This window comes from Dendropsophus ebraccatus, chromosome 5 (genome assembly GCF_027789765.1).
Source record: "Dendropsophus ebraccatus isolate aDenEbr1 chromosome 5, aDenEbr1.pat, whole genome shotgun sequence".
Lineage (NCBI taxonomy): Eukaryota > Metazoa > Chordata > Amphibia > Anura > Hylidae > Dendropsophus > Dendropsophus ebraccatus.
Window position 1 is genome coordinate 102,759,115 of NC_091458.1, and position 17,723 is coordinate 102,776,837.

Here is a 17,723-nt window from a genome sequence, read left to right on the forward strand (position 1 = left end):
ACCATAATTCCAATATCCTTTTGAACCGGAAAATGGACTGCTATAAGGATAGGAGTTAACATCCAAATTCTACTGACTCCTTATTTTAATTGATTTACATGTCAATGCAAGGATATGGCATATGACATTGACATCAGCCTGACACAATAGTGATCATGTGATAGGCGGGGAAGTGTCTGAGTGGGAACGCTAGCACTGACATTTGTACAAAAGTTTAACCACGGGATACTAAGATAACAGCCCTATTATACCTCGCATCAGCAGCAGAGAGTGGCAATCAGGTGCACTGCATGGCGCCTTGCCACTGACTTTAAGCTTGGCTGACACCAACCAGACTAACAAAAGTGTGGCCACAACAACAGGGGAATAGCATGCTAAAGTACATATTGCCTATAGCCAATCATAGTGACAGCAAAGCTCTCAGTCTGCAATGCAGTAGGCTTTCAATCAGAGACTGCATTGTAACATTCTAGATCACAGAGAAAGCTCTTTACATCAAATGTAACTGTATTCATGTATAAAGTGTGAGGTACAGTACAGTCTGTAAAAATCCATGCCTTAATAGAGGCTTAAAGTTCATATTGTGGTCTGAAGCCAGTTATATTGAAATTATCCCACCAGGATTGATTACAGAATTTTAAGGCCAAAAAAAAAAAAGTGAAACAAGCCAAAAGATAGTGCACATTGGTGCATGTTAAAAACAAAAGACATAAAAAATTTGAACTATGTTTTCCACTAGGCCTGAAGGGCCAGGGACTAGGATGGCAGCTTTTGGGGGACAGTGCTTGCTCAAAGAACAAAATATAAAAAAATCAGCAAGATATCCTGATGAGGAAAGCAAAGGCTCCAGAACCAGTGCCCATAAAAAAATATTAAAACTTTACATATTTTCAGAAAAGTTGGCAAGTTGACAGGTCTCTTAGTGACTTTACTTTGAACCTTAAAGTGTTACTGTCATTAAAATTTTTATTGCAGAAATCAATAGTACTGGCGATTTTAAGAAACTTTGTAATTGGTTTTTATTAGCTGAAAAATGCATTTTGATCATGAAAAAGCAGTTTGAAGCTCTCCCCCCCCTGTCTTCATGGTTTTCCTATGGAGAGAAAAAGTAAAAGCAGCAAAACAGGACAACAAAGAGTAAATTTACATTCACATCCCGGGCTCTCTCCTTTGACAGTCAGCCCCCACCTCTCTGACCAATAATTAGGGCTCTGAATAGCTCCCCCGCTGAGCAATCCTTTGTTCTCGTCTCTCAGCTGCCCGCTGCCCTCCCCTCTTCATAGACCAGACAGATCCGACTGATGAAAAAACAGTCGAGATTTTTTGATTCTGAGGAGTGGATGACAGAAAGGAGAGGAGGGGGGACCTGGGAAAAGGCTTTTTACATGCAGATAATGGCATATTTGGCTAATAAACCCAATTACGATGCTTAAAATCGCCTGGACTATTGATTTCTGCAAAAAATTTTAAAGACAGTGACACTGTAAGGGTGCATTTACACGTACAGGATCTGCAGCAAATCCTGTACGTGTAAACGCACCCTTTGGGTATGTTCACACTGAGTAAGTATGGCAGAATTTTGTGGCTGGGAATGAATTCTGCGGCGATGAATGAAAGGGCGTGCGCTCCCATGCATTTCATCACTAACATCTGCATTATATAGGGTATGCTACATCACCATCTGGATGTTTCATTTCTGCATTATATAAATGTTTTGTTTTTTTTTAAACCCATTCGCTAGCATTCTACTATAAATTTGTTACTTGCGTGGGGGTGGGGGGGCGTACCACAGAGCTCCCTATCGGGGGGAGCTCAGAAGACAGTAGGCAGGGTCCAGAAGCTGGACATGGCTCTGTGCGGGCACCAGGACAGATGACTTTAATTTGTGTTTTATTCCACCACCCCCTGCCAGTAATTATTTTTTACGTCCCGGACAGACTTCTTCTTTAAGTATGGAATTTACACATTATGGAGGAGATTTATCAAACATGGTGTAAGGTGAAACTGGCTCAGTTGCCCCTAGCAACCAATCAGATTCCACCTTTCATTTTCCAACGAGTCTGTGAGGAATGAAAGGTGGAATCTGATTGGTTGCTAGGGGCAACTGAGCCAGTTTTACTTTACACCATGTTTGATAAATCTCCCCCAAAATCCACTACAAATATGCTGTGCTTAAAGGGGATGCTTAAAGGGCAGCATCAAGTGTAAAAAGAACTCTGGAAAAAAAAAGTTATAATTTGGTGCTAAATAGATTAAGAATTCAAAAATATATGTAAAATAGTGGCTTGCAAGGACAAGAGGACAACAGAACTTACAAGGCAGCACAACAGAATAGGGTTGTGTGCTGTCTGTTATCAGCCAGACTGATGCACATCTGAATAGTCTGAGTAAAGTGTAGTGCAGACAGCAATAATTATCCATTGAATATCCACAGTCGAGTCACATTATTATGACCACTTCCTACTTTCGACGCTGGCAGCATGTACAGTATCTCATTAAAGAAGCCGTATGTTGCAAGCTGTCTTCATGGGAATATGAAGTGTATGATAGGCTGTCTGCACATATATCCCTCGTTGCTGTCATAGGTACTGTAAATGGCCATATATCTGAATTACATAAAGTGATGATTTTTGGATTTTGGGCCAAGGGGGGCAGTATTTCTATTCTATTTCTATTCTATTTCTAAGAAAGCGTATTGTGAGTGGAAAAACAGAACTGTCAAAAATAATTGACCCAAAAAACTATGGAGCGCCATGTGCAATTGACATGAGAGGTGAGCTTTGACTTTGAAGGTGCACAAAGAAAGGCCAACACTCTACAGTGGAGTAGGTCACTGTCAACATGAACCAGGTACTTACCAGATGTGTATCTAAAACAACAATTTAGTGAATCCTACTCCATGTGGAACTCTAAAGCCGATGGATAGTCACTGCACCTCTGCTGACAAAGTTAAATTGGCAGAGAAAGCTTTACTTTTTTCGGCATTGGACCTTCGCTGATTGGCGAAAGGTTGCCTTCTCCATTCATATTTTCTGCTTCATCATATAGATGGACGTTCATATATGTAGTGAGAAACAGCAGAGAACAAAGACAACTGTCGGACATTGGTTGGAAGAAAATAACCAAGTCTTTCAAGTGCTACTCTTCAGACTTGAAACCAACTCAGCATCTGTAGGACAACCTCAATCATTGTGTTGACTCTATAGATCCTCCCCCATTTCCCCTCCAGAAGCTATGAAAGGCCGTTGTTTAACACTACCTCTGGCCGAAATTAATGATCATGATTAACATCATCAAACAACGGCCACTCACGGTGGAACGGCCTTTGTACAGGGTGTGAATATCGCCTTAATGTCACAAAAAAAAAAAAAAACAATAGTTAAATACCTAAAAGTCTTTCAAAACACTAGTATTCACTGATTCTGTCTAGTAAGACTCCTGGTAAAGTTAGGCGGTACTTGTTTCACTAATATACATAAAGAAATGGCTACATTTCTACCTGTCATTGTCTAATGGTGCATTTACACAGATATCTGACAAATCTTTGAAGCCAAAGCCAGAAACAGACTATAAACAACGGAAAGCCTAAGATTTCTTCTCTTTCATTGCTTGATTTGGCTTTAAAAATCTGTCAGATAAATCTATCTGTGTAAACGCACCATTAGGCTATGTTTAGATGCTGTAAGAAACCGGCCATTCCGTGACCCGGCCAGGACGATCTTTAGCGCCACAGAGTTCTGATGCAGGCGCATTTACATCCGATCTCTTCACTGCACACAATGGAGCATGTGGCCGGAGCCGCTTGCTCCATTGTGTGAACTGGCAGGGTCTTCTGCGGCCGCTATTCATTGAATAGTGGCATCAGAAAACTGACATGTCAGTTTTTCGCAGCCCCACTAAGGTTCCCTCAGCCTGCAGCACAACGTAACTTCCGTACTAATCACGGCTGTTGCAACAACGACCGTGTTTACAGCGGAACTTTGTGTGAACATGGCCTAAGTGAGTAAAAACAAGGTTACCTTGTAGCTTATCCCACAAACCTTCTTTGCACCATAGCTGCACAGAGACTGGGCCTTTGCTGTGTTCAGATCTCAACTAGAGGAAGCTTCTGCAGCACATGGGTAGCCTTGGTTTATTCCAGATGCACCAAAGAAAAGTCACCATGAGTACGCTAGACAGAAAACTGACCCAGATTTACTAAAATTTGTAAAATAGAAACTGGAGCAAACTGTGCACAGCAACCAATCACAGCTCAGCTTTCATTTTACCAAGGTTGAAAGCTGAGCTGTGAATGGTTGTTATGGGCAGTTTATACAAAGTTTGATAAATCTTGGTCATTATGTTTGGGATATCAGGTAAGTTGGATTTTACTCACTAACCAAATAGTGGGTTTACACGAAACGATTATCGTTCGAATTTTCGCGATAATCGGCTTGTGTAAACACAGCGATCGATCAAGCAACGAGCAAGAAATCCTTCATTGGAATCTTTCAACATGTTCTCAAATTGTCGTTGATCGTTCGCTAAAAATTTGCAGATCACTTTGTGTAAACAGTCTTTCAAAGATTCACCCTATGTGTGAGATGGGCTTAAGCGATCTTAAAAATGATCGCAATAACGATTTTTCTAACGATTTATCTCTTTGTCTAAACGCTGATCGTTAAAAAACAAAATTGTTGCTTCAAAATCGTAAAACGATTGATTGGGCGAATTATCGTCCCGTGTAAACGGACCCTAACATTAGCTGTTATTACCATTGGCTTCAATCAATTTACTAATGATGAAGGCAACAGCTACACGTCATGACATTGCCTAATGCCTATTAGTGAGACCTGCTGCCTAACTTTACCATGACTCTAGAAGACTATATCAGTGAACAGTAGTGTTATTCCAATCAACACACACAACTCAGCTCTACCGGGATTCTGAAAGGATTGTACGCTTTTCATTGTTTAATAACTTGAATTTGTGTGGGACATATTATTGCAGTCTATTTACCAAACATCTAGGTAGCAATTCAGCTGCTTATCATGACATGGCTTTATTTATAATATTGATACAAGTGCCACTCAACTTTACCAGGACTCTGACAGGAATACATCAGATAATATGAGTATTAGGGTACCACTTTGACTGTAATCTGTTGCTTTCACAATTTTATGGTTTTGATTTTTTTTTAATGAAATTAAAACACATATAATTTAGTGGTGACCTTGAGAGCTGGTTTACTTTAATAATATATATTTAATTCACCTACTACGTGAATAATAGGTACCACATCTGCCGGAGAGCTACTCCACTTTCTCTCATGGTCCTTTGTACAACATACTGTACCTCCAAGCAGGAGATCTCTGCTCCTTTAAGTAACAATATTACTGGAAACACAAAAGCTGTTTTAATCAAGTATAAATAAAGGTTATGTTTTAGTTTACATCACACAGTATCTTGCTGCCCTCTGCATTCTACTTTTTCCTTCTTCATGCTGTCATATTCATCTACATTACCTGTATAACAAATATTGCACCAGTCTCACCACCATCACCACACAAAACTCATAAATCTTCCTAGTCTGCTCATGCTAGTACAGCGTTTTCTATCCACAATAGAGCTCATCATCATCATCATCATCATTGCAGTGTTCTCCTTTCCCTAAGTGGAGCTGCAGCTTCAGTTACACAAAGGTCAGTTGCAGACCAGCACACATCCCCCATGTAAAAGCTGTCTCTGAGAACACGATGCTTGTCCATTGGCACACATCCTGGCCCATGTGCCTAGCACTTGTCCTGGGCAGGCATGCACTGTTGCGTTTGCACCATAGTAGAGCGATGTCTGCAGTTCTCCCATCCGTTCTGTGGCATCTGGCTGGGCGCTGATGCAGGGGGGCTCACGCTGCTTCTCTCTCCTTGTCCTTTCACACGGGTCCCTCAGCAGGTGGTAGGTACTTCTTATCGCAGACATTACACATCCCACTCTTGCTGGCACTGCTATTGCATGCATGACAAGCACCCAGACTGACAGAAAAGCAGTGATTTACCTTGTGAGCTGTGATGACCGCTGTGCTGGGGCCTGAGGTCGGGTCAGATGTTCCTCCTCATCTCCGAGTCTTTGCTATCAGCTCATGATCTGGCTGACACCTTGGCTGTGCTCGGTGCTGGGGCTGCTGGCTGCTGCTGCTGCTGTTGCTGCTGGTGTCCCCTACAGTCCTGATAGTGCTCAGCTCCTCCCTCAGGGATGTACAGCTTCCCAGTACCTCTATTAATGAACAAGTCTTCTCGCTATGATCTATATCTCCTCTTTACTTTTCATCTGCCCTTGTCCTCCCCAAGCCCATGGACTGTACCCTCCCAGTACCTACTGGGATCTCTTTAGAGGACTGGATCCCAGAGTCTCATAGTGAGGTCCCCAGAGAAATCCACAAGTTCAGAAAATGAAGTGGCCACTTATATTGTGCTATGCAGGAAGCAGCCACCTCACCAGCATGAAGCACAACTCCGGGCTCTTCTCTAATGTAAATATGATGCCTTTTCCCATTCATAGCAACAACTGCTTTGTCTGCTAGAACACAATGCTCATTGATCTCTCTAGTGTTCAGTGCATCTGAATGGGGGGGGGGGGCATGGTAGTATTGTGTGACATTGGATCATGATAGACTTTTGTATTAGCATAGACTATCATCAGCATAGACTATCATCTCTATGTGTCTGGTCTCCTGTCATCACCCTTTGCATCATATATGTCATCTGATCCAGCTTCCAGATTTGGATTGTGCTTCTTTCTCATTTCCCTAAGAGAATCGTATTCCCTGTGCATGGCTCTCTTAGATTTATAGCTTTGTCCTTGGCTGCATGAGGGAAACAAGCTGCTTTATTGCTCCCTATAGATCGTACTTTTAGGTAACTGCAGTGTATTGAGCCCTGCACAAAATAATTCTGCCTGTGGATACTGCATAGTTCTTACCAGTAGTATAACTATTATTCTACTGAATTATTATTATTCTAACTGATCTAATTGTATTTGTCATCTATATAAGATCCCCACTCCTATATACAGATCAGATCAATTGTCTGAATTAGAATGGACACAGGAAACTGATTCATATAAAGCATGTATGTTATCCAGTGGTATTTATAAATAATGGATATACAAATAAATACATACAGTACATAAAAGATACAAAATATTGGTAGTCAGATGTGATAGCTATCTGGCTAGATATGAAGTCCCTATATAGAGGGATACATTCTCTCTGTATCATTTAAGTTGAATGCAGACTTGAAAATGATTCCATTTAGGATTTTGTGTCAGCATTTTGTAACTAGGGAACTTGGCCATGCAATGTGATTTTACATCAATAGAGGTCACTATGTTCCCACAAGGAAAACTGGTTAGAGCGATAATAATGGTGTGTGACATTTCTTCATCTCATCTGTGAGTGGAGCAGTTATCCTATAAAATGCACAATCTGACTTGTGCCATATCCCACTGCCTAACAAAGGGGCTGTGAAATACCATGCATTGACTTTCTATTAACTGACCAGGGCCGTAGGGAAATATATTGTTGGCACAAGTTCTTAATTTCTTGGAAACATATTTAACACAGCATGGCATTAACATAGTGCTGTATGAAACAATTGGCCTGTAAAAACAGTTCATATGTGATGTGGATTGACTGCATGCTGATGGAAATAGGGAGAAAATCATTATGTTGCTCCTAGGAGATTGCTGGAAATGCATATAGGGGAATAATGTAGAGGTGTGAAAATGTAAAACAAGCAGTACTCCTAAAACTAAATCAGCAATATGGAAATCATAATATAGTATATAGTCCTCACATAGAACTAGGAATGGTGTTAGGGGTTTGGAGTCATGGTACATCCAGCTGTAGTATTTGCATTGTTTTAAAAATGTCCAGTTATTGTATATTTGGTACAATTTTGGTACAATCTTTTATGTGTTGCATCCAGACTTTGTATAATTCATCTACAATAAAAAATAAAGCAACATTGCAAATGCTTGATCAAACATGTCCTATGGTGTTGTGCATACAGGCTATGTGTTTTCAGTGTTACAGACTACAAACAAACCCACAGTGGTCTGATCCTGTAGTCATACCTTCTTGAAATCTTTATCCATACTACATCTTGCCCCACATGAATGCAGTTGTGTTGCAATTCCTGACATACTGTAGGATTGGTTTAAAGAGAAACTATTTGGGGAAAAGGCCAAAGCTTGCATAGATGACCACATGATTTACCATAGTATTGTCTTTTTCCACTTGCTTCCCCCTCCAACTTTTCCCAATCAGTTGTTTAATCTGGCAAAGTGTGGCACACAGGCAGTTCTGGCGTGGTTAGAATCAAATGAATATTCAGAATCCATGAATACCTTAGTAGTTGTTACATAGACTATTTTAATAAAAGCAAAAGCAAAACATCTTTATGCCACATTTTTGAGAGCAAGATGGGGGGGGTGTACTACCATATATTAATATTATTTCCTAAAAAATGTTGAGTTCTGCTAAGTTGGGCATATATAACAGACTACACTGTGTGCAGAATTATTAGGCAAATTACTATTTCGTTCACGTCAGTAGTGTAATTTGATGGGGGCAGAGGGGGCGGCCGCGCTCGGGCCCACACAGGCAAGGGGCCCACTGAAGATTTTGCCAGTTAATGGTGCCCGCAAAAGCTATTGGTTTTGCAGACAGACTTAACAAATGTCTATTGGCTGTAGGTGCCCCCTGGCCAGCAACCAGTGTCTGTTGTGTCTGACCATTTAGCTGTATGCACTTGTATGCGAGGAGAACATACAGTTGAATGCAGCAGGGTGATTGACAAGGCAAGGAGAGCATTGGCTCTCCACCCTGCCATTCACTGTTGTGTCCACAAGAGGCCGTTTCCTCCCTTAGAGCTGTGGGACATGAGTGATGTCACTATTGCGCTCACATTGCAAGGAGAGAGTTGACATCAGAAGACTACAGTGCTGCAACCGCACAGCAGGTAAGTATGTCTTTTTTTCTCCCTTAGTTATAGAAGAGGAGACCTATGTTGGTGGATGGGGCTAACTCCTGGGAAGGATGTTTTCTATGGGGGTGGGTGGGACTAACTCTTGGGAAGCATGTTATCTAGGGAGGTTAGGGTATGGGATGTGCTGGCTATTTAGGGGGTACCTAATTTGGAGGTACAGTCTACTCACAGTGGTGGTGGTGCCCACCAGGAGGATTACCAGGGGGAATACATACAAGGGGGATTACCTTCATGAGATGGTGCTGGAGGAGATGCCTACATGGAGTATACTACCATTTGGAGGGGGGGGGGGGGGTCCTACACAGAGAGGTCTAAATACTAGATAGATGCACAGAGGGGAGTCTAACTTCTATATGAGGGCACAGAGGGCCCTATCTACTACTACATGGAAACAGAGGGAAATAATAATTATATTGGGGCGCAGAAGGTCTAACTACTATATGGATGCACAGAGAAGCTGAACTTCAATATGAAGGTACAGGGGGGCCTGACTACTATATGGGTGTGCACAGGGAGGGTCTATCTTCCATATGGAGGTACAAGGGGGGATAGTCTACTATGTTAGGGTATAGATGGTGGCCTTTTTTACTATATGAGAACATAGAGGGACCCTGCAAAAGATATGAGGGCTAAAATTGGGTCTAAATACTACATGGAGGCATAATGTACACCATGATTATTGGGGCTGATTTCTCCTACATTTTAATGTATTGTCATTTATTGTTTCTATGAATTAGTTAAGTAATTATTCCATTTAGTTATATTGCAGCAGTCTGGCTTTTTTTTGTATATAGGTTATTTAGTATAGTTGCCTTGAACTGCATGGGACTATTTATTGTTATTACCCAGCATTTGTACGATTCATTTGCTGTATTAGTATTGAGGGTATACCCTTTGGATGTTGCCTATTTTGTCATTGACCATCAGCTATGGTGTAGTCCTCATGCTGCCCAATAGATATTACACAGAAGATATGAGATAAAGAGATAGAAAATAGGATGGATGGCCAATTAGAAAACAGAAACAGTGTTTTTTTGTGGTATTACAACTTGGTTCCATTCTCTTTTAGTGGAACTGAGCTGCACTGCATCCAAGCTTTAGATGAGAGTGGCTCTGTTTCTGGAAAAAGGCAGCTATGTTTTTGCAATGCTGGATAACCCCTTTAATTTTTATATAGTTATATATGTGAAATGTAGAAAGTATATTCCACAGTTTACAGTCCCTGTTCACTATGAATAATGTAGTAGGAAATACCCTTTATGAAGCATTGTCATCTACTGAGGTTCCCTATGGGTAACATAATTGGTTGGGGGCCCACTGAGACTCACTCGTCCACCCTAGACCTAACCCCTAGCTACGCCCCTGGATCACGTCATCCTTTTTCTACATATTGTACTATTCCCAGCTGCATAGGCTTGAAAGCCAACTACCAATTAAGTAAATCAGGTGATCTCTGTAATGAGGAGGGGTGTGGTCTAATGACACCATCACCCTATATAAGGTGTGCTTAATTATTAGGCAACTTCCTTTCCTTTGGCAAAATAGATCAGAAGAGAGATTTGACGGGCTCTGAAAAGTCAAAAATTGTGAGATGTCTTGCAGAGGGATGCAGCAGTCTTGAAATTGCCAAAATTTTGAAGCGTGATCATCGAACATTCAAGCATTTCATGGCAAATAGCCATACTAAAAATCAGCGCCGTTGACTGATAACTGAGAAGCACTGTCAGGAGCCACTCAGGAGCTTGCATAGGATGTCTGGTTTAGTTTATGTGTCTAATTGCCCTTAGTGTATCTAACTGGCTTTACACATGTAACTCTGTGCACCTCATTGTATTAAATTGCACCAAACACTCCATTAATGTAAAAACTGAACGCTTTAAAGTTGATTAGCTAAATGCACCAAAAACTGTGGTGGATGCACCAGAAACTGTAGGAAAACCCTTGTAAAAACATGATAAATCTGTTGGGAAAAGTTGGGAAAACTGCCATGTGTGACAGCAGCCTAAAGCATTTTTAGGGATGGACTAAAAATGCCAAAATTGGTGCATTCTATTTTTTGAGGGTCAAAAACACTGCAGCCCAATGTGAGTTGAGAGTCAGTTGGGAATGAAACACAAAACCCATGGGACATTTTTTGCAATGGCATTTTTAAGGCTAGTTTGCTTTTTTCAGGGGGGGTGGGGGTTCAGTCGATTTGCTATTTTGTAAACCCTCAAAAGTAGATAAAAAGAAACAAATCAACTAATTAATACAAAATATTTCAAATCTAGATCTCTCCTCTTGGAACCAAAAAGTCTCTGATCTTTGTTGTGAAGGGTATCTCCTTACATTCAATGAACTCAGCACAAAACATGGGATTTCCAAGGCTAGGGACCAAAGGGAGAGAGCTCTGGATCGTTATATATCTGGGTTAGACTGGGTTTGTTCATATGCTGTACCTCCTCTACTATCTAAATGTTCTTCACACCTAGAAGCCTCCCACAAAATTCTTTACTGGTATTATACACCCTCTAGAGTAGCATTCATTTACCCTAATATATCCAACTTGTGCTGGAGGTGCAAATTAGAAGTTGGTACCATTTCTCATATATTTTGGTCCTGTTCTAATCTGATGCCCTTCTGGTCGATAAATCAGTTAAATATGGGAATAGCTGATTTTTCAAAAGTAGACCACATTGTTTTGTTCCACATGCTCCTGCAAAAACAGGAATAGCCAAGAACTAGAAGTCTAGTGTTCTCCAAACTAAAAGGTTATTTAATTGCTCAATTAATTGTATATACAGCATGGAACACTCTGTAGCATCACATGATTGTCTACATAAAAAAGCTGACTAACTATTGGTAAGGGGTCTAATTCCCTTTACTTTCTTTACTAACTTTTGGACTAATGGAGGAGTAGGTCCTCGCAAATGAAATATGGATCTTGCCCTTCTTCTGCCTTGGTTGCAGAGTTCACATACGGATATTTAAAAAATTGGTTTTACAAAGTTCTAATAATTGTTTGTGGAAGCCATGGTTCCACAGGTAACGAGGGCAAGGAGCAGAAGAGGAAGATGGACCTGACTTTACATGGCAGTGTGGAAAAGAAGAGTTTCTTAGTTAATTTTATGTTTTTATGTTAGCAAGGGTTGGGGCATTAATAGGGATAACCTTTTGCAGTCACTTTTGGCTTTAAAGGTGTTATCCAGTGTTTTTTATATAATGCTGCACTATTAGAAAACATATTAAACTTATTATGCTTACCTCTACGCGCTTCTCTGGTGTCTTCGGTTGCCCGCACTAACTGCAGCTCAACCACTTTTGAGATTTGTCTCAGCAGTAACAGCTCAGTCAGCCAATCACTGACTAAGACGGGACAATCACTAACTGAGACAGAAAAGCGCTGAGGCCACTGATTGGCTGAGCAGGCTGTCACTTCAGAGTTTGTCTCAGAAGTAGGGGGCTGCAGTCAGCGGGGGACACAAAAGACACTTCACCAATACATTGGGGGAGCACGGAGAGGTAAACATAACATGTTTACTAGGTTTTCTGATAGGGCAGCATTATTTAAAAAATTGGCCTTTGAGGACCAGGAGCTAATCTGACTGGTCTTGTATTATGTGCTAATAACTTACAGCGATTTACAGCGAATTTACATGCTTACATGTCTATGCTCCCCCGCTGTCTTCTTATCGTGTCTTAAGCCACCTCCAGCCTGCTCAGGCAATCACTGACTGAGGGACAGCCCATTCAGCCAATCACCGGCTACAGCGTTGTCTTTTAGTTAGTGATTGCCTGAGCTGGATGGGGAGGGGGGGGGGGGGGGAGGCTAAAGCCATGGAAGAGGACACTGAGGTAACATGGACAGGTAAGTATAAATTCATTAAGGTTTGGTTCAAGAAGTTCACAAACTTTGCTGTAAAAAAATATGAACTGATTTTTTTAAGATTTGCTCCTCTCTAATTTTAATCAATACATTAACCTTTTGTTTGTAAAAAAAAAAAAAAAAAAACTCCAAAATATAAAAATGAAAAATTTGCATTTCTTTAGGTTTAGAATTCTCTGCATGCAACAAGGATAGTCACGCAACATAAATGATATAATTTTCCACAGTTACAATATGTCTACTCTATGTTGCCCTTATTTAGTAAAGGTCATTTTACTTTTTAGGATGCTATAGGGCTTAAAAGTTTAGCAGCAAATTTTCCCGTAATGTAACAGCAGCGACATACTTGTATAGTAACAAGAGCCATGATTATGTGCAATAGCAAGATTGGTGATCGCGTACACTTACAGCAGCAACTACAAGGTACACTAACAGGGGTGATGAGATGCATTAACAGGAGCAAAGATCAGGTACAGCAACAGGGGGCAGGGACAAATATCAGCTACAGTAATGGTTGACTATAGTTACAATAATTGAGGACAATGGAGAACATCAGGTACAGCAGGAGGGGACAGCATAAATTATCAGGTACAGCAACAAAGGATGACTATTTAAAACAACAGTGAACAGGGACAGCTGTTAGTTACAGCAACAGGGATATTATAAAGCAAAAGAAGTAAGGGGTGCCTATTAGATACAGCAACAGGACAGGGCCAACAATCATGACAGGAAGAGTTTAATGTGTGTTGGTGCTTACATTTACCGTTTCACTGTTGTTTTTCTTTCCCAACTCTGAACTCCTGTCACACAGGAGATAAGGGCCAGGAAGGCTGCCAGAAGCTGCCTTCTGTCATTCTCACTATGATTGGTAAAGACGAACCAATAGCTGTAATAGGTGGTGATAGGTCCCTGTGAGTTGCTGTTCAATTACTTACTGAAGGGACCTACTTAATGGGGTAAATATTCTACCTACTAGTCAAAATTACTTACCTACTGGGGCACCCACCTATAGGGGAGAAATTACCAGCGTACTGTGGGCATTTACCAAATTTGGGGTGGGGGTTATTTACCTACTGAAAGTATCTACCTTAAGCGTGCCTTCACACATACAGGATTCGCAGCAGACTTTTACAATGCGAGTTTGCGGCAAAATCAGCTGCGAACCCAGGTAGTGTGAAGTTCAATGGGGTTACATACCAGCAGCAGAATATTCATTCTGCTATGGGTATGTAACCCAGCCCCTTTAACCCCCGCCCCCACCCGCAGCCCATGGCCCAGAACATACATTACCTGCTCGGCGCCACGGCTACATGTGAGGCTCCCGGCTACCGTCAGTCCCCATTAGCCAATCAGTGCACGGGCTGATGGGGACCGAGGGGAGCCACAAGCCTTACACAAAGCTGCAGCCAGGTTACATACTCGCAGTGGAATAAATATTCTGCTGCGGGTATGTAATCCCATTGAACTTCACATTACATGGATTTGCAGCAGATGTCGCTGCAAACTTGTGGAGGCACCCTAAAAGGGAAAATTATTTACCTACTGAGGCTATCTAGTTTATTGAGGAAATTATATACCTACTAGGAGCCTCTGCCTAATGACTGGGGGATTATCTATCTCCTGGGGGCATTGACCCAAGGGGGGATTATCTACCAACTAGGTGCATCTACATAATGGGGGAAATCTACCTGATGAGGGGGATTACCTACCCACTGGAGAACATACTGGCAGGCCACCTACCTGCCTCTACCAAATATCCCTTTCCCCCAGCCCACTTACCTACTGACTACTGAAAGTTTGAGCCAGATAGAGAAGAAAAGGGAAAAATAACAACTTGAAAACAACTTGATGAAGACATTACATGAGATTAACTGGATGTGATTGTACTGTAATTAGTTATGCAGCCTGCACTGCAACTGTGTACAGCTGGGATCCCCTTAACCTGGACTGTATGAGGTGGGGGAATATTGACCTATGAATACTGGTTGCTATACAGTAGTGGTTTGATTGTATTATTTATTCTGTATGTGGGGGGTTAATATGTGGTGGAATTATGTGACCCTTGTATAGTGGTATTATTAGGGATATTGCTCTTTGTGTGTTTTTTTTTTTTTTTTTTTTAGCAAAATTAGTCAGTGATAATATGTGACTAGTGGTAATTTGAGTCATAGGCTAGATTTGTGGTGCGGGGGCAGGGTATTGTCATGTGCTAGGTGCCTCCAACCCATGTTTTAGTTACACTTTTGTACTGGGTAATTTCATAAGTTGGGTTCTTAGTAGAAACTTCACCGTGCTGTAGCATGATCACAGTTGAAATGTAAAAGATTGTTTATTATGTGGGGGTTGCAAATAAAGGTCTCTAGTAGTAAGACGTTATCCTTCTTTCTTCATTAAAATTGGGGGAAGTGACTTAATATGATTTTCAAAATAAAAGACCACTTGTATGTTACAAGTTGTATTGTCCTGCTGCTCTGCATATGTTTTCATATAGAGCACATTATCTAAACTATATAGTCTTTCTGCCTTAGTACACATTATTATCTTTTGTTTTGCTGAGACATGCACATTGCACTTCCTAAAGCGCCACATTAGCTGAATTATTTATGTGAACACTGTCCACTAATTGCTTGAATAAAGTGGTCTATTTCCTATCAAGTTGCCTTCAGCTTGCTACAGCACAGAAGGGCCATTACACATAGCAGGCAGGGCATTGTTATATGCATGTTCACTAGCATTCACCTTTGATATATTGACAGTGGCAACTTGTCTTTCTGGTAATATATGACCATATAGAGCATGTACAAAAAGCAGGACACTAATGGCTAAAACATCTGGGTAACTGGGTAGATATTTATACAAAAAAATGTAAATAGTTTGTGCTGGGATCACATTCTCATTTCATTCATTTGGTATAGTGGTGGGCTATAAGTACCAATGAGGAAGATTGGTGTTAAAGTATAGATATTTTATTGCAGCCATATTACATGTGATACATTCTCACCATTCTGTGAAACTGTCATGTTGTGCCATAAGGGCAGGAATAATACTTCCATTACCTGTATGCGGTAATAATGCCTACTGTGCCCCCATATGGTAATATTTCCCCCTATGCTACCATGGTGTCAAGTGCCTGATGCCTGATACTGTTATGATGCTCCTTGTGCCAAATACTATAATAGTGCCCCCTGTGTCCAGAAACAGTAATTGTGCACCATGTGCCTCATACAGTCACAGTGCCCCCATACTGTAATAATGCCCCCTGTGTCTCCATATGGTAATAATGACCCCTGTGCCACCATGCCGTAATAATACCCTTACATAGCAATATGGATATTTTTTTTTTTTTTTAATCATGTATTGTCAGGGACTTACCTACCCACACTCCCGCATCGTCCTCTTCATGGGAACAAACTGTCAAGGATACCCGGAGGCTGAGCATCTTATAATCCCCTTGCGGCATTCTAGACTGGCTGGGTAGCCTTTAAGGTGCTCCGGGGCATTGAACCAATCACAGGAGGCAAAGAGATTTAAATGGGCATAGCTACCCTTAATTGTTCAGATTTACCTGGTTCACCAGAGTTTCCCCACTTGTTCTCCTGTATTTATGATGTATGGCCTTTTCTTCTAACTACACCCCCAGATCCTAACTTTGTACTGCTCTACTGTATTTGAATGTGCTCTGATTGTCTATTGGTTTTGTCTTTAATGCTGATTTTGTTCCTGACATTGTTCTCTTGGTTTTTGACCCCCGACTTGTCATTGGGACTACTTAAGTTTTGTGCTCATGGCTTATCTGTGATTGACTGGTTTCTCACCCCAATTTTTGACCATTCTACCCCTGATGGGCCCTGCACTTAGTAGGGAACACCGCCCAGAGAGGGACTGCCATCTAGGGCAGGGAAAGTTTGGAGGGTTTAGTACAGGACTTAGTTCCCCTACGGACATGATATGTGTAAATTTGTTCTTTAATTAAACCTACAATGATAGAATTAGCATTGTCTGTGATTCGTGATCTGTAAAGATCGATTGTGCAAGGGCATAACATAAGATATGTAACAGGAACACCTGCCATGTGCTATTCACAATACTAGTGTCTTCTTAGTATCCTTTGGATCACATAATTTCCTAGGATGCAGTAGAGCTACTTCTCAACCCACTATTGCTACACCCTTGGTACAGTATTTTTTACATCTACTTATAGTATTCCTTAAAACCGCAATAAATTAACCTGCATAATTGCTTTGCAACTGCTAGAACATACTGCAGCTGTTAAAAATGCCTATATGCTGTATATTACTACAGCATGTAGCACAATATGTGCTTTGCCAGGTGCACATCTCAGCAGCTCAAAAATTGCTAGTGCTCAATTCATGACACTTTTTCCCAAACCACAATGCTTTACTGCCATAATTCTGATTATGTAGTTTATTTGATTCCTAAGTTTTTAGACTACTACTAGAAAATAACTTTGATGCAGGTTTGCAAAATGTCTACAAGAAGAAATACTGTGCAGGCTATTTTTCTGCCGTTACCAATATAAGACTGAGTGCATTTATTTATTCTATTTGTAGTTGTTTTAGTCCCCTTTACTAAACATCCCAATTCACATTAAATTATTATGAAAAAGTGTAAACAGCTTGAAAACTGCAACCACTGTACTTTTTTCATTGTGAGGCTGATAGCTATTGCTACAGTGCTTGGGCAACAGAACATAACCCATCAATATCATTTACAAAGCTTCTTTCGGAAGAAAATGATATATATATATATATATATATATATATATATATATATATATATGTTACAAATGTATCAGAATATATGATAAGAAC